Consider the following 25,970-nt stretch of genomic DNA (forward strand, 5'->3'; position numbering starts at 1 on the left):
TAATCCCATTTTGACATTGCAGGTCCTGCGATGTGACTGTTACAAATTCTGAAACAATATATAGTAGGGCTGCACGATTTTGAAAAAAAATCTATGTAAACTTCTCTTATTTTCACTTTAAAATGTAAATATTTGGACTAGAAACAAGAAAATATTTTAAGAAATAAGAAAATATTTTATAAGAACATATTCTCTAAACATTAGAATTGTTTGTGCCCAAATGTTTTAAACTCTCTTGAAATGCAGTCACAAGCCTTAAAACACATGCAAATGATAAACTTTTACTGTATTTTGGTTAAACAGAGCAGTGACTCAACAAACCACATTCTATGGTGTTCTATGTGTTTTTATGTGTTCTATGGCTTCTGGTCATCCAAGATTCAGACTCATCATTGCATATCCTGCGATATGACTATTGCAAATTCGACCATTGTGATATCAATGTTGAAACAATATATTGTGCAGCTTTAGTACATAAAGCTGTCCCTTTCTGTTGATTCAATGCTTGTCCTCAGTGCCGCAGACAAAGGTAACAAGTAAATGCCATAGCTTTCTGAATGTGTCTTGTAACAATGTGAAATATTGTGCCAGTGTTTTGCATTGCATGCCGTTCACCTTAGAATTTATGAACGAGAAGTAAGACGATATTAGCAGTTTTCTACATCTGAGTGTGAATGAGAAACATTTGAAAAATGCTAGTGAACAGAGACCGTTTTGTTAAATATACAAACGTAGCTGTATTAATGTACTGTACACGTAAGTTATTTGTTCTTGTTTGCAGCAGATTCACCTTGACACCATTAACCTTATTTTCTAATAAAAACCACTGTGTCATCTCTTTCAATTTCTTGCCTGAACATGAGCTGAGGGTTTCCAGTCATTCTACCATTGTCTTCTATTGCCTTTAACATCTCCCCATGACAGCTCAATGTAACAGGGCCATGAACCTCACAAAGACAGACACTGAGTTTTATCTGCATCGTCAGACATAATAGATCAAATGCAATGATGTCGCTGTCATTTAAACAAATGGAGCTTCAAACACACAGTCGAGAGGAGCGCGTTCATCGAACCTGTCAATCAAGGATAAATGTTAGCTTTTCTTGCTTGTGTCATAATTCTTGGGGTGGTGTTCTGCCATTTTTGTTGCAATTATAATTGAGTAGCATCATGTTTAGGTGAAACTGAACACACACACATGAAACAGTGCACAAACACACATCCGATTGAGCGTCACTGACCTGAATAGAGAGGGTGCTTTAAGTACCCTGTAAGGACGCTAGCCTTTTCACAACAATGTTCCGGCCCTTTTATGCTGGACAAAAGTGCCATGTTACAAGTGTGCTTTATCAAAACCCTGGGATGATACCACTGGCGAATAATTGGTTGTCCTGGTAACAGACCAGGAAGCTTTCATAACCCTCGTGTCACGAAATTCGGCAAATAACAACTGGATGGATCCTCTCTCTGGCTTTGTTTTTCTCTTTCTCTTTTGCTTAGACAAAAGTCTTGTCACTTAACAGAAATAATGCACAGAGTAGAATATAAAGTCATGGTGCAGTGGAAAAATGATTTATATTGTGCATGACTCTCATGAAGGGGCGACACAGTGGCGCAGCGGGTAGCATGTTCGCCTCACAGCAAGAAGGTCGCTGGTTCGAGCCTCGGCTCAGTTGGCGTTTCTGTGTGGAGTTTGCTTGTTCTCCCTGCGTTCGCGTGGGTTTTCCTCCGGGTGCTCCGCTTTCCCCCACAGTCCAAAGACATGCGGTACAGGTGAATTGGGTAGGCTAAAATGTCTGTAGTGTATGAGTGTGTGTGTGAATGTTTCCCAGAGATAGGTTGCGGCTGGAAGGGCATCCGCTGCGTAAAAACTTGCTGGATAAGTTGGCGGTTCATTCCGCTGTGGCAACCCCGGATTAATAAAGGGACTAAGCCGACAAGAAAATGAAATGAAAAATGAAATGACTCTCATGAGCTTGGAGGACTGCATCCATACATCTCTGCAATGACTCAAATCACTTATTATTAGTCATCTGGAACAGCAAAGAAAGCGTTCTAGCAGGACTTTCATAGTTTATCAAGATTCTTTGGATTAATCTTCAATGCCTCCTCCATCATTTTACCTTATACATGCTCAATAATGTTTATGTCTGGTGGCTGGGTTGGCCAATCCTGGAGCACCTTGACCTTCTTTGCTTTCAGGAACTTTGATGTTGAACCTGAAGTATGAGAAGGAGCGCTATCCTGCTGAAGAATTTGCCCTCTCCTGTGGTTTGTAATGTAATGGGCAGCACAAACGTCTTGATATCTCAGGCTGTTGTTGTTGCCATCCACTCTGCATATCTCGCATGCCCCCATACTAAAAGTAACCCCAAACCATGATTTTTCCTTCACCAAAGTTGACTGATTTCGAATTTTGAGTCCATGCGGGTTCCAATAGGTCTTCTGCAGTATTTGTGATACAGTTCAACAGATGATTGATTGAAAAAGTAAAGTTATAGTTTATTGCTCTTACAAGGGATTGACGACAAGACTTTTGTCAGGTAGTGTATACAGTAGTGCTTGCTATTAATGATAAATCTGTGGGCTTCGTTATCTTTTTGCCATCAGAATCTTTAATCAAATAACGTAACTTACTTTCCCTCTTAAAAAAGGCTTTTCTTCACTTCTGGTCACATGGAAAGCCCTTCGGGAAGGGCTATCAGGCCGTATCTTATTTCTGCCCTGCCTTCATCCATTCTTCGGTCTTCCTCCATTTTGTTAGCAACACTCATCTTCCAACAATCCAATCGGTCCCGAAAGGATGAAATTTTTCCTCATTTCAGGATCGTTTCAAGTGGATGTACGTCACATTAGAGAAACCTTAACTTCTGTTTCATGCTGTCTGTAAACGTTGATATTTGTGATTTGTTTTCCAACAAGATTTGAGTGCAAGTTTTATATAATCGATTGAAGTTTTTTTATTGAAGTTATTTTTTATTATTTACTTTCATTTTACTTATGAAGTTTTTCCATTCCACTGTGATCCTTTCCAATTATTTTCCTATGTAAATGCATTATATTATCTATATGAACTAGTTTAATGATGTAGGTGCATGGTTTAAAGCACACAGTGCAGGAAAGATGACTTAGGGTGTGTCCAAAACCGCTTTTGCTATTTTAAAAATGTGAAAAAGGGTCAGAATGCCTGGTGCAAGGTGTAAAAGGATTGTCCTTATTCTGTTAAGAAGTAATTGCACTAACCAGTCTCATCTCCCTTTCCCTTCAATGGCACGGCTTTTTTCAGTTGACTCAAAATAGCAACATGCTAACAATGTCACTTTTTCAACATGCCACCTCCTTTTCAGACCAGCACGCCCATGGGTGCACAGATGCATTTGCTATTTAAACAATGTGACACAAGGTTAAAAAAAACTTTTGTCATGCCTGCTGCCACGTTGCGCACATTTGGTTTATTATAATTTCTCAACTTGACATTGCAGATCCTGCGAAGACTATTTCAGATTTGCACACTGTGATATCAATGCTCAAATGATATATTCTGGTATATAGCAGAGGTTCCCAAACTTTTCAGCCCGCGACCCCCAAAATAAAAATGACAGTGACTTCCACATTCCTTGGAGGTGGTTAAAAATATAGAAATGTTGCACACACATCAATAGGCCTACATAAACACAAGCATATTGACAACACAAAAAAGTGCAACAGTTTAACAAGCATAGGCTAAAATGTATATAGTCATTTTATGAATTTGTTTCATTTAATATTAACCGTACCTAATGAGACCGGTGGACACAATGTTTTCAACAAAAGTCTATTCTTGGTTTAAATTTAAAGACCGCCACTTAGAGATCATCAGTTGTTCAGTTGTGGCCTTTATTTATTTTTAATGTATTTGATTGCCATAAAGGTGTCAGAAAGTTTAACCTGGTGCTATAAAATCAATCTGCTTCAGCTGACACTACTGCTGTGCTATTCATCAAACGTATCTATGAAAAAAGATAGAGAGATAGACATACAGATATAATTGAGAAGTTTTCTTTGTAATATGTGTGTGTCTATGTGTTGTGCTCCGCAGACTGACATTGATAACTAAATTTAGATTCATCTTGTCACTAAATGTAAAATTATATAACATATAAAAAAAATTAATTGTATCCAAAATAAGTTTGTTTTGACATAATTTAAATGTGTACTGTGTAAATTTAAATTATATACATATAAATACACACATGCGCGCATATATTTGAGAAAATGTTTATGTATTTATAAAATGTTAATGTATATGACACAAGTGATACATTTAAATGTCTATTTAAGAATTTTTTTTCCCAGTGTAAAAATCAACATAGAGTGATCAGATTTATAACCTTTTTGGCACTTAGATAGATTTTACTGAATTGGAATAGAAAATCTCTTCCACGTTTCTCCATATTAATAAAAAATGCCATGTCTTGCCTGCAACATGAGCTAAGACTTTCTCTTGAAAATAAAACGAAGCATTTCCATGTAATATGGAATCCATTTATTGAGTACTTTAACAAGAGAGCAGTGATTGAACCCTAGTAGAAACACTTTAAATTTCCCCTTATTTAGTTATTTTATTATTTTTTATTTTATTTATGGTGACGCGGTGGCACAGTAGGTAGAGCTGTCGCCTCAGAGCAAGAAGGTCACTGGTTCGAGCCTTGGATAGGTCAGTAGGCGTTTCTGTGTGGAGTTTGCATGTTCTCCCTGCATTCTTGTGGGTTTTCTACGGGTGCTCCGGTTTCCCCCTCAGTCCAAAGACATGCGGTACAGGTGAATTGAGTAAGTTAAATTGTCCGTAGTATGTTAGTGCGAATGGGTGTGTTTGGATGTTTCCCAGAGATACAGTAGGTTGCAGCTGGAAGGGCATCAGCTGCGTAAAACATATGCTGGATAAGTTGGTGGTTCATTCCGCTGTGGCGACCCCAAATTAATAAAGGGACTAAGCTGAAAAGAAAATGAATGATGATTATTTATTTAAGTTTTTTCCTCCTCCCCCCACTTTTCTCAGTATTTTTATTTTAGTTTTCTTATACATTTAATAGTAACATGATGCTACAAATTTTTGTTTAAAAGGGTAAAAAGTATACATTAATAAAAGTTATAATGTGTACTGATGTGAAAAATACAATAAAGAGAATGTTTAAAAAAAAAATTTCCCAGTGTATGTATAAGTTCCCAGGGTTTTCTCCATGTGCTCTGGTTTTCCCTGCAGTCCAATCACATGCTGTAAAGGTGAATTGAATAAACTAAACTGGCCGTAGTGTGTGTATGGGTGTTTCCCATTACTGGGTTGCACCTGCTGTGTAAAACATTTGCTGGAATAGTTGGCAGTTCATTCCACTGTAGCAAACTTTAAAATAGAGACTAAGCTAAAGGAAATGAATGAATAAATGATTTTAACAAAATTGTTTTGTATAGTTTTGCTTCTATATATGTGTGTGTATCACATATCCAAAATTAACATAGTAAACACACACACATATGTCAAAACTTACACAGCACTAATAATAGTTTACATTAAGTTGGAAATGTCCAAAATCATGATCAAGGCCTGCAGCAAATGAGACTCTAAGGAAGTTTTATAGGCATTTACGTCACTGCTCAAGCTTTTTATGCCACCTTTTCCTCACTGCAGTTCAATTACAGGTGAGTCATAAAATTCTCCACTGACTCATGTGGCATAACAACCAATAGCGGGCATAAATAATGCAGCAGTTTGGAGATATGTGCGCTAAAGGTCAGCCATGCTTATCTAGAGTCAAAGGGGCACATCCAAAACTGTCAGTCATCATCATCATCATGCTTTTGTGAGCAAAAGAGCCGACATAAAGGGGGTTCTTCAATTATACATGAATAGAGCAGTGGGGAAAAATATATATTGTCCCTTTATTTTTCCCCTGCTCCTGTCGGTGACATCAAAGCTCTTTGTCCTAACTGTACTTTTATTCACAGTCGCTAATGCGCAACACTCTCACACACAGGGCATGGCGTCAGATGGTTCAGGGCAGACATTTAGGAGAGTTGCGGTAGGCAATGGACTGCTGGGTCCCATGTGGGGTTTGGGGCAAAAACAAACAAATCACTTAGCAACCGCAGGACTGTAACGATGGTCTCGAACTGGGATGCTAAACTTAGGATCTTTTAAAAGGGATGCAGTCAAATGCCTAAACAGCAAGAAATAATGTTTTGTGTGTGTGTGTGTGTGTGTGTGTGTGTTGCATCTTGATCTTAAAGTTATTTTAAACATGTCTGTTTTTCTCTACAGGTCAAAGATGACACACGCATACACAAAATATTTATTCATTCATTCATTTTCTTGTCGACTTAGTCCCTATATTAATCTGGGGTCGCCACAGCGGAATGAACCGCCAACTTATCCAGCATTTGTTTTACGCAGCGGATCCCCTTCCAGCCGCAACCCATCTCTGGGAAACAACCATACACACTCATTCCCACTCATACGCTGCTGACAATTTAGCCTACCCAATTCACCTGTACCACATGTCTTTGGACTTGTGGGGGAAACCGGAGTACCCGGAGGAAACCCACGCGAACGTGGGGAGAACATGCAAACTCCACACAGAAATGCCAATTGATCCAGCTGAGGCTCGAACCAGCGACCTTCTTGCTGAGACGACAGCACTACCTACTGTGCCACTGCGTATATAACCTATTTGTCAGCAATGTTTAAATATTTAAAATATATTATGAGCAGTAATTCTCACATACACTCGCTGGCCACTTTATTAGGTACAACTGCTTGTGTTGCAAATTTCTAATCAGCCAATCACATGGCAGTAACTCAAAGCATTTAGGCATGTAGACATGGTCAAGACGATCTGCTGAAGTTCAAACCAGGCATCAGAATGGGGAAGAAAGCTGATTTAAGTGACTTTGAACATGGCATGGTTGTTGGTGCCAAACAAGCTGGTATGAGTATTTCCGAAACTGCTGATCTACTGGGATTTTCACGCACAACTATCTCTAGGGTTTACAGAGAATGGTCCAGACAAGAGAAAATATCCAGAGAGCAGCAGTTCTGTGGGCGCAAATTCCTTGTTAATGCCAGAGGTCAGAGGAGAATGGCCAGACTGGTTTGAGCTGATAGAAAGGCAACAGTAACTCAAATAACCACTTGTTACAACCGAGGTCTGCAGAAGAGCATCTCTGAACACACAACACGTCATTCTTGAGGTAGATGAGCTATAGCAGCAGAAGACCACACCAGGTGCCACTCCTGTCAGCTAAGAACAGGAAACTGAGGCTTCAATTCGCACAGGCTCTTCAAAATTGGACAATAGAAGATTGGAAAACGTTGCCAAAATATTCTGTTTAATTTTTGTTACGTTGAATAATAAACATATTTTTACATTTGCACAAATATTATTTGACACTATATACATTTAATATGCTTTCCCGTGTATTTAAAATCACTTATTTTACAAATTTTACTAAATGCAGACACCAAATTGGACCTATAACTTAACTAAACTGAAACTGAACTGACACTGTTTCAATTTGCTATGATCTTCTATGTGCAGCTGCTTTGACACAATCTACATTGTAAAAGCGCTATACAAATAAAGGTGAATTAAATTGAATATATAAAAGTTTACCACTGGCTTACATTGAATGGACAAAAAGAACCAAATCATAGCTTAAGAAATGTCCAACAGAATAAAAGTCGCAGGTTTGTTAAAAATGAAATCTTCAAAAAAGATTAAATCAAACACCTAAGCAACAAGAAATTGCCACTTGATTTTAAAAGGAGATATTTTAACAATGTTTGTTTTTGTCAAAATACGAAAGTCCAGTTTTTATTTGGACACTGCTTGGTTTTATTTTATCATATTTCATGTTTACATTTTCTACAGAAGCTTCTACAGAACATCAGGCTGATTTGAAGTAACATGAGGATGGGTAAATGATTTTTACATTTCTGTGAGTGTGCTCTTTTGAGATACATGCTCCATTTCCCCTGTAGAGTTTTAGAATGCACCATAATCTTAAAGGAACACTCCACTTTATTTGGAAATAGGTTCGATTTACAAGTCACCTAATTATTGAATTGAGATTTACCAGTTTTGAATCCATTCAGTTGAGTATGTAAAGCTTGACTCTTCTGTAGTTACATCATGTAATCAACAAAATGAAACTAGTTTCTAGATATATTGAGACATATTGGAAACTTTTAATTTTCTGTCTGTTACATGAGTTAACTCCAGAATAGTCTAGCTTTAAATAGAAAAATTATCAACAATTGTTTTGCAAATAATGTAATAATGTTCCCAGCAGACACAAAAAACCATATTATGTTAATATTAGCTTAGATTTAGGTCACCAGCATTTAAGAACAAAGTTATTTTGATGTCCAATAATGATGTGAAATGATGTTGATATTTGGTTGATTTTAGGTTGTGTTGGATAGTGACCAAAATACAACGTCAAGCCAACATCTTAAACCAACGTCATATTGACATCAAATACTGACATCTATTCGTCAGGTTCGGCAACCAAATTCCAACATCTGATAGACTTCATAGAGGTAATGTCAACACAACATCAAGCTGTAATATTATTAGATGTTGACATTTTGCTGTTTTTGCTTGCGTTGGAAAGATACCAAAATGCAACATCTGTTGGATGTTGGTCATTGACTGAAGTTTGGTTCTGACGTCAACTCAATTTTCATTTCATTTCCAAAAAAAAAAAAAATGCAATGTTCCATGATGTTCGGGTACAATGTCCATCTGACATCATGTTGACGTCTGTCCCTGCTGGGTTTTTTAATCCAATTCTATGGTTTATGCTAAGCTAAAAGTGCTAAACCAAACCAGAAGATTGGCATTAAAAAATTATAAAACTCAACTGTTTAACTGGGGATTTGTAATATTCCCAGAAAAAAAAGTGGAGTGTTACACATTAAACTGTGATGTCAAATCCTCCAGTTCATTAAAAACCTTCAGGAAAAACATTTTATTCGATATTTGAAACAGGTAAAAATCCTTCCTCCTTAGCTCTGAAAGTGCAACCCCAGAGTAATATCTTTTTTCGTCTACACTGGGGTAAACAACTAGTCATGTTTACTGGCTCTAAACGAGTCCCTCTGCATCGTTTTAAATTAGACCCTCTGGTGTTTCTATAGTGATGTTTCCCCACTCCAGAACAGAAGAAACAGAGTCTCCTCTCACAGGACAAGAGAACAACCCAATGAAGGTCACCGCACCTGCTCTCTACCTCTCAAAATATTGTATGTACTAAGTACTGTCATTTGTATCTGCTAATGCTACACTGTTGCGGCTGATGGCTGGAAATACAAAGGGGCACAATGCTGTACTTTGAGGAACCTCAAAGCACTAGAGAGATCCACTCCAGAGAACACAACGACACTTCCAGGGCTCCTTGTAAACAAATTGAGTTACCTTCTGTATTAGAGATGATTCTTTGTGCTGAGTTAAAAAAAAAAAAAAGGTTAATACTAACAACAATAGGTGGTTATTCCTAAGGAAGGTATTGGTCAATGATATTGACCCTTAATGTATTAATGTAAACCTTAATAATACACTAAAACAATGAGATATATTTAAAGTATATTAATGATGACTTAATAAATACATTAAGTTTCAATTCATCAGCATCAGGATAATTGTGTAATAAATCTTATATGAATATTTTAACATACATTATATTAAGATTAAAGGGTTAGTTCCCCAAAATTAAAATGGTGTCTTCATTTACTTTCCCTCTGTCATTTTAAAACTATTTAAAATTGTGTCAGTTTATAGGGAAATAAACGAAAACGTGAATAAATAAATATTAAATGAAAGATTTTTGTCACTTCACCGACAATCAGGAGTTACAGAATTCAGTCTGCTGTGATTTTAAAACAAATTTAATATAATCACTGTATATAATTCACTGATTTATTTTAGTGTTTTATTTACATGTAAACACCAATCAGAATAACAGTATTTTATCAAAGATTAGGCAATCAATGTTTTTATGGGAGTAATATTAAATTCAAAATGAAAAAAAAAATAATGATCATATAAAGCAATTGAATTTACGATTGCCTTACAAACACCTTACAAGTGTCAGAGTCTTGGGGGAATAGACTTTAGTGGAAGGACAGAAATCTGAGATTTGATTAAAAACATAATAATTTGTGTTCCAAAATTGAGTGAAAGCCTTATGGGTTTAAATAACATGAAGGTGAGTAAAGGATGACAAAAGTATTAATTTAAATAATAATTCTAGATATAATATTCATTCATTAATTTTCCTTTCGGCTTAGTCCCTTATTAATCTGGAGTTGCCACAGCGGAATGAACCGCCAACTTATCCAGCATGTTTTTATGCAGCCGATAACATCTTCCAGCCACAATCCATCATTGGGAAATATCAATTCATTCACACTCATTCACACACATACACTACAGACAGTTTAGCCTACCCAATTCACCTGTACCACGTCTTTGGATTTTTTGGGGAAACCAGAGCACCCGGAGGAAACCCACACGAAGGCAGGAAGAACATGCAAACTCCACACAGACATGCCAACTGACCCAGCCGAGGCTCAAACCAGCGACCTTCTTGCTATGTGACGACAACACTACCTACTGTGCCACTGCATCGCCCAAGATAATAATATAATATAATATAATATAATATAATATAATATAATATAATATAATATAATATAATATAATATAATATAATATAATATAATATAAAATGATATGATATGATATGATATGATATAATATAATATAATATAATATAATATAATATAATTAATATAATATAATATAATATAATATAATATAATATAATATAATATAATATAATATAAAATGATATGATATGATATGATATGATATGATATGATATAATATAATATAATTAATATAATATAATATAATATAATATAATATAATATAATATAATATAATATAATATAATATAATATAATATAATATAATATAATATATGTGGGTGCTCCGGTTTCCCCCACAGTGCAAAGACATGCGGTACAGGTAAATTAGGTGAGCTAAATTGATAGGGTTGAGATAGGTTGCAGCTGTAAGGGCATCTGTTCCGTTAAACATGAGTTGGATAAGTTGGCGGTTCATTTCGTTGTGGCGACTCCAGATTAATAAAGGGACTAAGCCAAAAAGAAAATGAATGAATAAATATAATATAATATAATATAATATAATATAATATAATATAATATAATATAATGTAATATAATATAATATAATATAATATAATATAATTGGAGAAATAATGCCTTACATTATTAAAAAAAAAAAATTTGAGATACAAGAGAAGGTTGTCACAAAATCTAATTTACATATTATGCTTATAATTTTAGGAAACTGACTTCAACGCTACAACAGTCCAAAACAGCAACAATCCCACCATTTGCTTCAATAACCGTATGCCATCCATCTCTGTTAAGCTGAACATAATGCCATCCCATAAATGGCTATTCCAGATGCTGAAATAATACAACTCGAGCACAATCAGTATTTAGTATTCAAAACGGCATGCCACACAGGTGCACAGTCTTTCTGTGCTCATTTTATTGTGCTGCGTTTGATTTAAGTGGCTTGGCAGGCTGTATTTGAACTGTGCCCTCTCAAGGATGGTACTTGGGGGGGAAATAAATGGGATTATGAAATGTGGTCACCAGTCTGGGCAGTGGATATAGTGCACCACAGTGGCTCTGTAAGAAGAAGTGTAATAAAATTACTACATATCGAGCATGGTTTACTTTCCTGTAAAAAATCTTTCGGGAGGTGCAAATATTATGTCTATGCTAAAAAAAAAAAAGACTTTTCCAGCTTGTTCAAATTACTTTTTTAAAAAGGATTTGAAATAACACAATTCTGATGTTTCTGAACTTATTACGTTTATTTAATTGATTAGTTTTTGGACAGCATAAGGGAATTGTCTGGAACCCAACTTTTTTTACAGTGTATGCTTATTTTTTAGGTCCCACTTTATATTAAGTGTCCTTAACTACTATGTACTTACATAAAAAAACAAATACAATGTACTTACTGTGTTTATAATGTATTTAAGAACACTTGTGGTGCTCTTGAGTTGGGATAGAGGTTGGGTTATGAACAGGTTTGGTGCTATGGGTAGGTTTAAGGGTGGGTTAAGGTGTAAGGGATGGTCAACAGTGTATTTACAATTGTAATTACAAAAGTTAATTAAAGATGTAATTACATACATGTATTTAATCAAGTTTAAGTACACAGGAAATACATGTATTTACACAATAAGTACATTGTAACAAACTATTAATTCCTGTGTAAGTACTTATTAGTTAAGGCCACTTAATATAAAGTGGGACCATTTTTTATGTGTTAAAGGTCACCTATGATAAATATCAACTTTTGTAGGCTGTAAGTGTTTAATCTGTCCACATTCATATTGGAGAGATAAAAACCCAATTAGTCACTTTTTAAACATTTCCTGATGTTAAAATAGAATTTAAATCCCTCCAATTTTGAGGTTCACCATTTTGTAGGCAACATGACATAGGAATGCAGTTTCCCTGCATCAATCAGGATTATTTTGTACATAACAGATGTCCATACAGCAGTGGACGCGAGGGATCTTTATAACAACATTGTGTTTGACTCATCATTGCAGAAAGGCTTGAAGTAACTCGCACAAAAAATATAACAAATAACCGTTGGCAAAGTTCTTACTTTAGTAAGGGTGATCTGTTTCATTCTTGTCGGTCACTGTACTGTTTACAGTGAAGGCTACAGCTCTAACATGCATGTAGGAATGGTGGGCATGGAGAACCAGCTCATTCGCATTAAAACCACAGGTGACAAAAACAGCTACAATGTAAAAACAGCTCAAATTTTCCAGATTTAAAAAGGTATAATAAATAATCTGATGGGTATTTTGAGCCGAAACTTTACAGAGACATTCTAGAGAGACACAAAAGATTGATATTAAATCTTGAAAACGGGTTAAAATAGGTGACCTTTAAAATCAATATTGAAATCATATATTCTGAAGGATGCTCATTACCATGTGGTTACACAGTTGGCTGCTTACCATGGAGATGTGAACATGTTTGCCATGAAGAAGTGAGTTTGACATCTCAAAATCAGCTATATCATGGTTTGAATTTCATATCAAGCCTTATCTATATGACGTAACATGTTGGGTAAGCGCATTGAACAATTTGTTTCTAACACCCTGGGGCGTCATCCGATAACTCCAGCTGCTAAATGTATCTGACAGCTCCCCCCATTATGACACTGTACTTGCCTCTCATTCAAATTCAGAACAGGAAGCAGAGCAAAGAAAACAACAACAACAACGCCAGAGAGACAGCTAAAAAAAAAAAAAGATTAACAGAAAGGAAACAAGCCAGAGTGCTTCTGTTCGACATGGTGAACATATTACACAATATTATAAGAGCATCTAAGAGGGGAACAAAATGTGTATTCCATGCGAGTATTTCTTTTTGTTTTTCCATGTCAAGTCGCCCGGAGGCCATTAGATCGGTCCTGCCAAAAAGCTGACAACTGTGCGTGGCTTTCAGAGCTCAGCCATTTTAAATCTGCCATCCATCTCCATGAAAACCAGAGCATGTAACGCGGGTAATCAGTCAGTCGGCCAAGTGTGTGAGTGTAGTGGGATACTGGACAATGCTCTTGTTTGCAATAAAATTTAGGGAATGTTAGGATGTGTGTGCTGACCCTATGACCCTTTAATATTCTGGAAAAACTTTAAGGTCATAGAAAAACATTTTAAAGTGGTATTGCATTTAAATTTAATTTAATTTAAGTTTAAATTACACTTAAAAAGTTAGCTTCCCTAAATGTTTTAGTTGAATCAAATGATTTTGTAGTCTTGTCACCTTAGATTAATCAAAGTGTCTAAAAATATTAAATTAAACAATGCATAATAAAAAAAATAGTCGAATCCTGATTAACTAGCCTGATGTGACGAGGAAACGTAATTATTTAATGTTTTGTCAGTTTAGTGGCAAATTCGTATGAATTCGTACAAGTTTAGTCAGACGAAAACGTACAATTTCAAAAAGGAGGCGTGACACAAAACCCCGCCCCTAAACTGTCATTGGGGGATAATCAAATTGTACTAAATTGTACAAACGAGATCATATAAATTCACACAAATTTATTATTGCTGTGAGATCTTGTTGAATTAATTTAAAATAAGTTTGTAAAGTTAGTAAAAAAATAGTTGTTTTGACCTTTTTAACATTTTTTACAGTGTAGATTTATACATCATGTGAAAGCTGAATAAACTTGGTTCAGCTTGTTATAGAAAAATATTTAGATATTTCAGTCACAACTATTTAAAAATCTAAAATCTGTGGGTTCAAAATAAAATCAAAATGTTGAGAAATTTTATGTCGTTACAGTAAGAAATTTTTAAAACGTCTTCATGAACGTCCTATTATATGTAAGTAATATTTTATTGAGTTTTGGCATAAAAGAATTTAAATCATTTTGACTCATATACAATGTAGTGTTGGATATTCCTACAAATATAGCCATAGAACCAACACGAATTATGGCAATTTTTAAGTTTTTGATTTAGTGGTTAATTCATGTGAATTAGTATGATCTCATTCTTACAATTTAGTACGATTTGTTCATCCTTAATGAAGACTGGGATTAGGGGCGGGGTTGAGTGCCTTGCCTCCTTTTTAAAATCTTACATTTTACATTCATATGCAATATCATCACAGAAATTGTTGTGATAAGCGATATTATTGTCATTTTCTGATCATGTTATGCTACTGATTATAGAATGATTATACAACAGGATAATAATGCAAATAGCCATAAACACTTTGAAGAGACTAAGGTTTTACATTGTTAAGTTTATTTTTAGATTTTGTAATTTGATGTCAAAAATTATGTAAATGTCCTATTATTTATCCTATTAAATGTGCAAAGTAAAGTCCAATGTAAAAATGAACATTGGTCTATAAAGTACAATAAAATGTATTATGTGAATGTCCTATTAATAACCCTGACATCGGTTAGTAAAATGTAAATGTCCTTGTAAAAAGGCTTTAATGTTATTTGTGATTTTGTAAATATATATTACAACAAAAAATATTTAAGTCATGGGCAAAAATTGCACGATGAGTCCATATGTTGATTATTGTGATAGGCTTATTCAGTATGCACGTTTCAGAATATTTTGGATTGTAAAAATTGGAAAAAGAAAGGCTAAACTAAATTTCCACACCCCTCTATCAGCTGATTGTTTATACTTTTGAGCAAATGAAATGCCTTTGAGTAATCGTCAAATGTTCAACTTTTTGAACACGTTGATGTGCTTTTAGAATTTGTGTGCTTATCATGCACATTTTATGATTCAACACCCTTTTCTGATTTTCATCTCAGATTATGAGATGAATGTGTAAAGTAAACAAGCACATCGATCCTAATATTCTTAGATTATTCATATCTGGAAATGAATCAGATACATATGTGTCTTCCTTTTAAAAAGATCACGTTTTCCTGTCAATGCCAGTAAAATTAAAAAAGCCACTTTAGTGAATGACGTTCAATAAGGTGGCCACAGGTGGTCACATTCAACGGACACTGGTACAACAAATGACAAAAGCTCACTAGTCTGATTCGTTTAAAATATTACCATTATCATGCTATTTTGCTTTTCTAAGTCAGTACATTTACTTTGGGTTGTTTTACCAGGTACAGTGTAAATGATGTAGAATATGAGTCACTTTTAAAATAAGATATAACCTGGTGTCATAAATATTACATCTAATAGGGTTTCGTGGGATAGATCCTTATCTTCTCATCCAGTGGTCTACTGACTTGAACCTTTTAGGGGTAAATCTGTAAGGGCCTCTCTTATCTATGGCAACCTTATAAAAGAGAAATGTGGAAGTATTACTGTGATTTGGGACAGAGAACTTGAAGCAAAATCACAGATTTGATTGGGATTTAATTTGGCAAAACATATCAGTTTAAACTAAAAATTCTGCCCACCAATTGATAAACTACAAAGTATAGTAATTTATAGAATCTATTATACAACTCTAAAATGTTTTAGAATGAAACTTATTTCTTCATCTGTTTGTGTTAAATGTAATACTGGATGATGGGTATTTTTTATGTTTCCTGGAATGTCCCCAATCTACATTTATTAGATTAACGTCTCCACCATCTTGTCGCAAATTTTGACTTTAAATCAAAAACTAACTTTTTTCTCAGGATAACCAGAGAAACAATCATCAGTTTCTGGTTTCTTCCTAATCTCCTGTCAATTCAGCAATGGTTATACTATATTATGGACATTGTTTGACTAGAACAATCCACTTCCTTAATTACAGAGCAAAGATTTCAACAATTATTAATTGGAACCATACAAGACAATTTGATCTCCATTATTAAAACTTAAGTGATTTAATTTAGCGACGTAGGAAAAATGAGTAAGATGCCTTAAGATATAGGTGACAACTCTTTCTGTTTGATCCATTTAAATTTTATTAAGCACTTTTTTCATTTATGTACTTCTCTGACATTATGTATATAGTTTTTTCCTCCCTTTTATACTTATTTACAGGTTTCTGTAGTCATTTGCATGTATTCATATGTGTTTGTTTATGTGTACATATACAGTACATATAATTTGTAATTTTTAATTTTGCTTCATATTGTTATCAACCATGCTTTACACATTGAACTAAGTCAATGTTGAGGAATTTTGCTATTACCATGTACAATGTCAAACATTACATGTTTACTACAAAACACAATACAGTTTAAGTAAAAAAAATGACATATAATCAACAAATTAGCAAAGGTTTTTAATTGTTATGAAAATAAAAATAACATTTATATTTTATAGGAATATTTCAGTTAACTTGACTGAAGCATCACTTAGGTGATTATCCATATATAATTTATAAAATCAGCTCTATTTTCTCACTATATAATGCAATATAAGCCAAAAAAAGTATTTAAAAATACAAAACTTCTCAGATGATTTTAAAACGATTTTTTTAAAGAATCTTTCAATTGAATTATGTCATGCTTTACATGGTTAAAGAACAAAGCTGCCACTTCTACACAAGAAAAACTTTTCAGACCTCTCAAACAAAGTCCAGATTTATAATCGCTGTGCACTTCAGCGACTGAAGTGTGTCACGGTCAGAGGAAATAGTAATGAGGCTGAGGACCTCCACTCGTCTCATCACTGAACCCATCCCACATCTCTCTAGCCCTCTGCTGCGTTTCATCTGAGCATACATAATTACTTCTGCATCCATTCATTATTTGAGCCAATGATCAGTGGCCGTGAGACATATTGAGCTTATTGGGGCTTCTTGGCCACTCACAGGCCTGACCAAAAAGCAACATTGACGCACAGCGTGGTGGTGCACAACGATGCACTCAAATTATTTATTTAGATTCATTTTATATGTAGATTGTTTACTATTGTAAGATTGTGAGTTGCAGAAGCACGCATTTAAATAAAAAGTAATGTTTTAATATCATTGAGAATTTAATTGCAGTTACTACATTTAATTTAAATATTAAAACCTTTATTTTTGTTTTTGACCAAAAGAAGGCAAAGAAAACTTATTTAAAAAACATATTTTTACAAAGAAAATAAAACATCAAATTGGCTCAAATTAACAAAATTAAATATAGTAAAAAATAAATGAAATCTATTCTATAAATTCTAAAATGAAACAAAAAATATATTTTAATTTAAATTAAAATGTTTTATTTTAGGGACTCCTAAAAATTCCATAAAAACATATATGACCAAAAATGAGCTTACAATGCCTAAAACTTCTCCAAACACATAATTATGTGCCTATAATGCTCAAAAGTTTTGCATCGATCAATGACACCCACAAATTAATTATGCGTTCGTAATAGGGCTGCTCAATACATCGCTTCAGCATCAATATCGCAATGTGATCATTCGCAATAGTTAGAGTATATGCAATATTTTTTTGCATTATGTTTTTTGAGGCCTGTGACTGTGTAAGGGTTTTAAAAGCATTAGAAAATGTACCATTTGTAACTTTGAAAAATGAATAACGATTGATTTTATTGAATTGTTTGTAAAAAGAAGGCACTAAGCCGAAAAGTAAATGAATGAATGAATGAATTAATGAATGAATGAATGAATGAATGAAGACTATGGAGCATTGTTTTACATTTGATTAATCAATTATTGTATACCTGAATACATTTTGACTCTTCGGAAAACAATTAAACACAGTTTATTTAAATAGCATGTTTTTCTTTATTGAATGTATCTATGCTTGTAGATTGTTTGTTATATGTTATGCACCCTTTATGAATCATCGCAATCTAAAATGATAAATTCTTCTTTCCAAACTCATCTAGAGAAATTATATGTATATCGCAATATATATCACAGAATAAAAAATGATCACAATGTGTATCGTGCAGTCCTAGTCCAAAATTCCCCAAAATTAAATATGAATTATGTTAAAAACTATTTTTATTGTATTAACCTACTTTGGCCAAAACTGATACCACATTATGCACAAACTAAGCAATAAAAGATGGCTAAAATATGCTGCTGTATACACATACAGACAAAAAAAATATGCACATGCTTATGCTATGAAATACGCGTAAATATGCAGTACACACCTATGATGTCCATAGAAATATATAAACCTATAATGATGGCAGATAAATGCTACTGCAAGCATATATGATGCTTAAAAATGCTGCAGAGTTTAATGATGCCTATAACAATGCCATATGTGCTCAACATTTCCAAAATTGAGTGATGAAAAATATGTTTTGGTGCCTATTCCGCCTAAAAATGATCTGTACGTCAGTGAAAATTATGCCTAAAATATGCTGCATTCATTTAGGATTGCTAAATAAATCATAAATCTGACAAAAAACTATTTTGAAATTATAATTCCCACAAACAAGCACCCAATGTCCCAAAAAAGTAATGTACCGAAACATCTTATTCACCTAATAATGATGGCTAAATGCAACATTTGGTTTCACAAAATGCTGCAATCATGATGCTCACAGATGATGTCTAGGAAGGTAGCAGACTAGGTTTTGAGACACAGCCATGTTGTCACACTCATACATGCGTGGCGCAGCGCAGACACAACACTGACTCACATCCACGCATCCATGAACTTTTCTGGCACTGCACTATTGATAAACAGACCCGTCATACGACTCGTCATAATGTCAATAGCATGAGCAAATAAATGCAACAGGACAAGACATAAGCATACAAACATCAAGCTAACTTTACACTTTCAGTTGACTGAGCTCAAACTAGCAATTATGAGACAGCTTATAGGCTTAACAAAATATGCGAAGCTTAAATTTAAATTCGTTTTGTATCATCGTATTTCATTATACCATTGGCTGTTTGACTGCACAAAATATCAATGCAAATGACAACAAATGGAGATTTTTATTACAAGTTTGAATGGCATGTTTTGAAAAACGAAGTCTAGTTTTTAAACAAAGAAACTGTAGATTTCATCCACGAGGTTTCGTTTGTATGTTCATTTATCATGTGTGATTAGGTTACTGAAATATACAATCTGCATTATGAATTCAACGAACCTTGAAGGAGCACTGCGCACATTATGAAATGACATATAAAAAGACAAACAAGTTGCCAAGTACACATGAAATATTACTCACCCAAATATCGTGAGAAAACTATCCGCTGTTTTATTTATTTCTCAAAGTGACTTGTACTCTCGCGGTTGGAGGAGTAAACTGTACTTCAACAGAGAAACGCCACCTATTTGTTTCTTCCCTGTGATGAGGAGGATGAATGGAGCGGTTACGTTTCCCTTGCCAACACATTTGCATAAGGACCACCCCATGCGCAGTCTGATTGGCCAGTGTCACAGATTAGAGGCGCTATCAAAATCGATTCGTTTTCAATTGGATATTTCCAACTGTCACTCAAAGGAAACGGGCTCGTTGCGGCACATCTTACAAACTAGGGGTTGATGCACCTTCCTGCGGGCATCACTACATACCAGCAGAGGAAATGTGCATGTTTACTCGAGCAGGTGCTTATTTATTTGCATTACACAAGTAAACGTTTGTATATAAATGAATATACGGGTAAAATATATTTATATAAGCATATAAGATACATTATATGTGAGGGATTTTTAGATTTATGTATTTTTTGTCTGCAAAAAATGCACTAATTTACTCAAAACTTTTCAAAACCTCTAAATGCTAATGGAATCAGGATATTAAAATTGGTCTAAGGTTTATTGGGAAAAAGGAATATTGCACTCAAAAAAAAATATATATATATTTATATTACACTCACCGGGCACTTTATTAGGTATACATTACTACTCGGTTGGATCACCTTTTGCCTTTAGAACTGCCTTAATCCTTCATGGCATATTTAACAAGGTACATGAAATATTCTTTTAGTTGGTGCAGATTTGTCAGCTGGACATCCATTACGCAAATCTTCCGCTCCACCGCATACCAAAGGTGCTCTATTAGATTGAGGACAAATTCTCACCCTACCATCAGAATGTGGCCGCAGAAATCAATACTTATCAGACCACAACTTCTTATAGTCCAATTTTTGGTGAGTCTGTGGGAATTGTAGCCTCATTTTTCCTGTTCTTAGCTGACAGGAGTGGCACTCGGTGTGGTCTCATCCGCCTCAAGGTTGCTTGTGTTGTGTGTTCAGAGATGCTCTTCTGCATACCTCTGTTGTAACGAGTGGCCATTTGAGTTACTTTTGCCTTTCTATCAGCTCCAACCAATCTGGCTATTCTCCTCTGGCATCAACAAGGAATTTATCTTCCACAAAACTGGATATTTTCACTGTTTTGGACCATTCTCTCTTGGAGATAGTTGTGCATGGAAATCCCTGTGGATCAGCAGTTTCTGAAATACTCAGACCAGCCCATCTGGCACCAATAAACATGCCACGTTCAAAGTCACTTAAATCACCTTTCTTCCCCATTCTGATGCTCGGTTTAAACAGCAGCAGATTGTCTTGACCATATCTACATGCCTAAATGCTTTGAGTTGCTGCCATGCGATTGGCTGATTCGAAATTTGCGACAATGAGCAGTTGGAGAGGTATACCTAATAAAGTGGCCGGTGAGTGTATATGTTATTTGCCATAGAGCAATGTAGCATTTATCCAAGAAATACTTAATACCAAATATTAAAGGAATACTATATCTTTTAATAATTGAAGATATCATTTTGACTAAAAATAAGGCATTGTAAATAACAAAAGACTATAGACCATTTCAATGTGGTGATGCCATTGGTCCATAAACATTTCCTGCTTGTTATCAGTCTATTTCATAGCTGTAACAAGAAGCCATTTAATTTTAACTTAGTGTTAAAACAGCTGTCATTACATTATTTATCAATATGTGTCTCTTTTTGGATTCTCAGAAGCTATAGAAATTCAAAATGTTCAACAGGAAATACGTTTGGACCACTGTTTTTGTTTACATCCCTCAAAATAGTACATACTAATTGATCAATTACTGTACATATGTTAGACAATAATAGCCTACTTACTCCTGCACACATGCAAAACTGCATATAAATGAATGTGAAATTCAAATCAGATGAGCAGTATCTATTGTACAGAGATCTCATTGTTTGGAGAAAAACAAAATCTAATTTGTTCATTGATCAAAGCAGCTGAGAAAAGCTGTAAATCAGTAGGCTGCTGCTATTCAGATACCACTAGGTGACCTAGTGTTGTGCTGTTTCACACCCAATACCAAGTGCTCAATTCCAATTAAGATATCGACCGCTAAACAAAGGCTTGATTGGCAAGTGCTCTTCGGTGAGACAATATACCAATGTTTTGTCCTTAATCTCCTCCCTTCTTTATGCGTGTCTTGTCCTGTCCTTCCTCTGCATCACAGTGTCTTTAGGTCTCCTTATAGCATTACATCAGGAAGGGTGTAATTGTTTGCCGGACTCACCTTCACGCATATTCTGGGTCAGACTAAAAGAGCATCAGCAGACATGTCATGCATGTCCCTCCTGGTGTCCTCCCACTCCAGACTCGCTCTCTCTCTTTCTCTCAGATGAGGAAAACAGGACACCCAGCACTTTACAGGCAGGTGCCAATATAAAATGACGTTCTGAGAGGAAAGCAGCGGGTGTCTGGTTTACACCGTCTTGCTGTTTCTCATAGATGTGCAGCATTTGGTTAACAGTTGGTTCACAATGGGGGCTGTTGTCACAGGCAATTGAAAGTGCAGCGTTTTGCACTGTTGCACACACATGCTATTCCTGCAGTTGATCAGATTTAGCAGACCACATAATGATATTGGGAACTCTCACTGTGATGGACGATTCGTCTATTGTGGATTCTTCTTCAGCGTGCTTGTGGGGGGATTAAACATTATTTAGTATGTTTTAAACAGAGATATTGACAATAGGGTTGAATCTAGTGTCTTTTCTAAGATGATTGCTGCATCCGATTGAATATTTATACTATATAGCATTAGATTAATGCTGAGCAAAGAAGTCTGTACTGGAATATGCATAAAATTTACTGTGCATGCTGGTCCACAATTAGAATATATGCATAAATCTATAATAATGCCCAAAAATGCTGCTACAAGCACATATGGTGAATAAATGCTTCAGTTTGATAACACATAAAAATGTCATATGTGCTCATGATTGCCAAAAATGAGTGATGAAATATGGCTGAAATATGCCGTAGTAGATATTCTGCCCAAAAGTAATCTCTAATGTGGTGAAATAAAATGTCTAAAATGTGCTGTATTCATATATGACAGCTTCAGTAAGCTGCACAACCAGCTAAAAAGTTTGCTGGAAGTATTGCGAGACCTGGTAAGATTTTAAAGAGTGCATCTGATGGTTATTTTACTATCCCATGAGGCTGCGGGAGAGAATTTTTCTGAGAAGAGATGCTTGTACATTATGTGATAATGACAACATTCATTCATTCATTTTGGCTCAGTCCCTTTATTAATCTGGGGTCGCCAAAGCGGAATGAACCGCCAACTTATCCAGCACGTTTTTTTACAGCGGATGCCCTTCCAGCGGCAATCCAACACTGGGAAACATCCATACACACTTAATCACACACATACACTATGGACAATTAAGCTTAACCTATTTAACTATACCTCATGTCTTTGGACTTGTGGGGGAAACCGGAGAACCTGGAGGAAACCCACGGGAAGGCGGGGAGAACATGCAAACTCCACACAGAAATGCCAACTGACCCAACTGAGGCTCGAACCAGCGACCTTCTTGCTGTGAGACGACAGCACTGCGTACTGCGCCACCTCGTTGCCCATAATGACAACATGGCATATGCAATTCAGATTACATTTATACTACACACATTCATACTACATAGAACATTCTTTTTACAGTCACAAACTAAATGCTTGTTTGTTAGACAGTACACAATTTCACTTCAAGGTACATTATAAATGTAACAATGAGCCGGGATGGCAACTAGGGTTGAATTCAAACGCAGCTTTTAATTAAGAATGGTCATACAGGCAAGGCTCAATTAAGGAAAGACGCTAGCATATAGATAGTCCAAAGCGTAATTGGTGAGATAGGTAAAAGGTCAAGGCAGGCAGTGAAATAACATAAACAATAAACAAACAAGGGTCAAAAACACAGGTAGGAACAACAATGAAAACACTATAAAATCTATACAAGAAAACAAAACCGCAGTCACATTGCACTTTTTGCCCCATTCACTTCTATTCATACACATGCCAGCCCAGCAGACCAGGAACGTAAGCTCGGATGACAACTTTCGCAGTTTGTAAAGTTCAAGTTTGGTGAACTCTGATCTGTGAAATCGCATTAGATGATTGCGAGAGACCAATGGAAGATCCAAACATGGCCTATCTATACAAAAATTTTGGTCACACTTTACAATAAGGTTTATTAGTTAATGTTAATTAATGCATTTACTAACATGAACAAACAATGAACTATACATCTACTACTGTATTCATGTTAGTAAACGTTAGTTAATGAAAATTCAGTTGTTCATTGTTAGTTCATGTTAACCCACGGTGCATTAACTAATGTTAACAAGCATGGCCTTGAATGTTAATAATGCATTTGTAAATGTTCAATGATGATGAATAAATGCTGTACATGTGTTGTTCATGATTAGTTCATGTTGGTAAATGCATTAACTAATGAACCTTATTGTAAAGTGTTACCAAAATTTAAAAAATAGACCAATCAACCGCTTTTCAATCACCGTACAACAAAACTTTGCAAGCACAAACCCTAGTGTGACCATGGCTTTTGGTGCGTATATAGTTCATGTAATTAATCCTGAACAGCTTCAGCTGTGTGAGGGTATAATCAAGAGGTAATTTGGACCTGGTGTGTGAGTGAAGTTCGTGATGGGATATGTAGTTTGGGTGAAAGACAGGGCTTGTTCTCCAGCAATCTGCAAGAGCTAGATCGCTGGTAATCAAAACAATAATACAACCTTATATTTAATAGCATTTTCTCATACTTTTAAGTACACTATTTTTGTATTGACTAGCTGAAATTACATGAAAAAATAGACAATTAGGTTTAACTATTTGCATTTTCAAAATATTAAAAATATAATATTTACATAATAAGTAAGCAAAAAAGTATCATGAACATTAATATTTCACAATTTAATGGCACACATACTATTTTGTACTTTGGCTCAGTTTTATAAAACTTTATTTTGTAAAAGGAGAGGTCACCCCCTCTAAATAGGTCTTCTTTAGTGTTTGATTGAACATAAAAACTAAAACTTATTTGTAACAAGTCAAGGGTGAGTAAATGATTTTCATTTTTGGGTGAACTGTCCCTTTAACCAGCATTCAAATAGCTATTTATTTCGGCTTTATGCAACTGTATTAATGTAGACTTTTTAGAGCTGTGTAATTTAATGCCAGTTCCAGTTTGCAATGTTAATATAATCCTTAAGTGATGGTAAACAGATTTGGCTTGCTGTCCAAGAGGGCTTGAGCTTCAGACTCGACTAATGCTTTGCTTGCTGCTGCAGAGCTACTTAATAAATGAAGTTAGCATAGCAATGAACAGATAGAAATAAGGGATGACATGGGGTTGTAGAGAGATGCCAGAAGAACTGTCACGGTATTGAAATAAGGAGCTGTTTATACGCATTGTATATATGTAATGATTGGGAGGATTAAATGAAAAGCTTCTATGGAATTTCAATACTATTAATAACATCTATTTATGGGAATAACAAACAATAAAGATGAGCTTGAAAGGTTGGCAACAAGAGGATAATCAAAATGCAGCTCAATGTCTCAAACTTGACCTTTAGCCTTCACGATTTAATCAAAACATAATCTCAAAAATCAAGCTCCATTCTGCACTGAACTGCAGTTTTTATTCAAACGTGGATGATGCTTGAGCTTGTTCAGTTCATGTGGTCATATGTATTTATTCACCTACAAATATTCACCTATACTGACCCAACATGGGGTATGTGTTATGAAAAAAAGTGCACCAAAACAAAGTATTCAAAGTTTGATGCATTAAACAAGCTCCTGGACTGCAGACATAGTCCCTGTTCAGATCCTTCTCATTTGCTTGCTTGTGTACACACTATACAATGAAACTGAGTTTGCTCAATAGTACTTGTCATGTGTCACACTCAGCGTTCCTGCAAAATAATGTAGATTGCTATAAAACAAAAGGAAAGTCCTCAACAAAATCCAGAAATAAAGTGGCCACAAGAGATTTTGAATGAAGAGAAGAGAATTTGAATGCGCGTTTATAACAGCTGGAAACAGTAATAAATCGCAAATAACCTCTTGTAATCAGGCCACTTAAAATGCATGTTAATACCATGTAGAAACTGGG

General features: G+C 35.1%; 1 protein-coding gene across 1 annotated transcript in view; it reads right to left on the bottom strand.

Moving 5' to 3' along the window:
• The window catches only part of hpcal4 (hippocalcin like 4), a 44,914-nt gene extending 25,019 nt beyond the window's left edge, over nucleotides 1–19,895 (bottom strand). The window contains exon 1 of the mRNA XM_087294728.1: nucleotides 19,758–19,895. The gene's annotated coding sequence lies outside the window, so the exon portion shown is untranslated. The remainder of the gene's footprint in view (nucleotides 1–19,757) is intronic.
• Between the last annotated feature and the right edge of the window lie 6,075 nt (nucleotides 19,896–25,970).

This window comes from Danio rerio, chromosome 19 (genome assembly GCF_052040795.2).
Source record: "Danio rerio strain M-AB ecotype USA chromosome 19, GRCz13ab, whole genome shotgun sequence".
In the NCBI taxonomy this organism is placed as follows: Eukaryota; Metazoa; Chordata; class Actinopteri; order Cypriniformes; family Danionidae; genus Danio; species Danio rerio.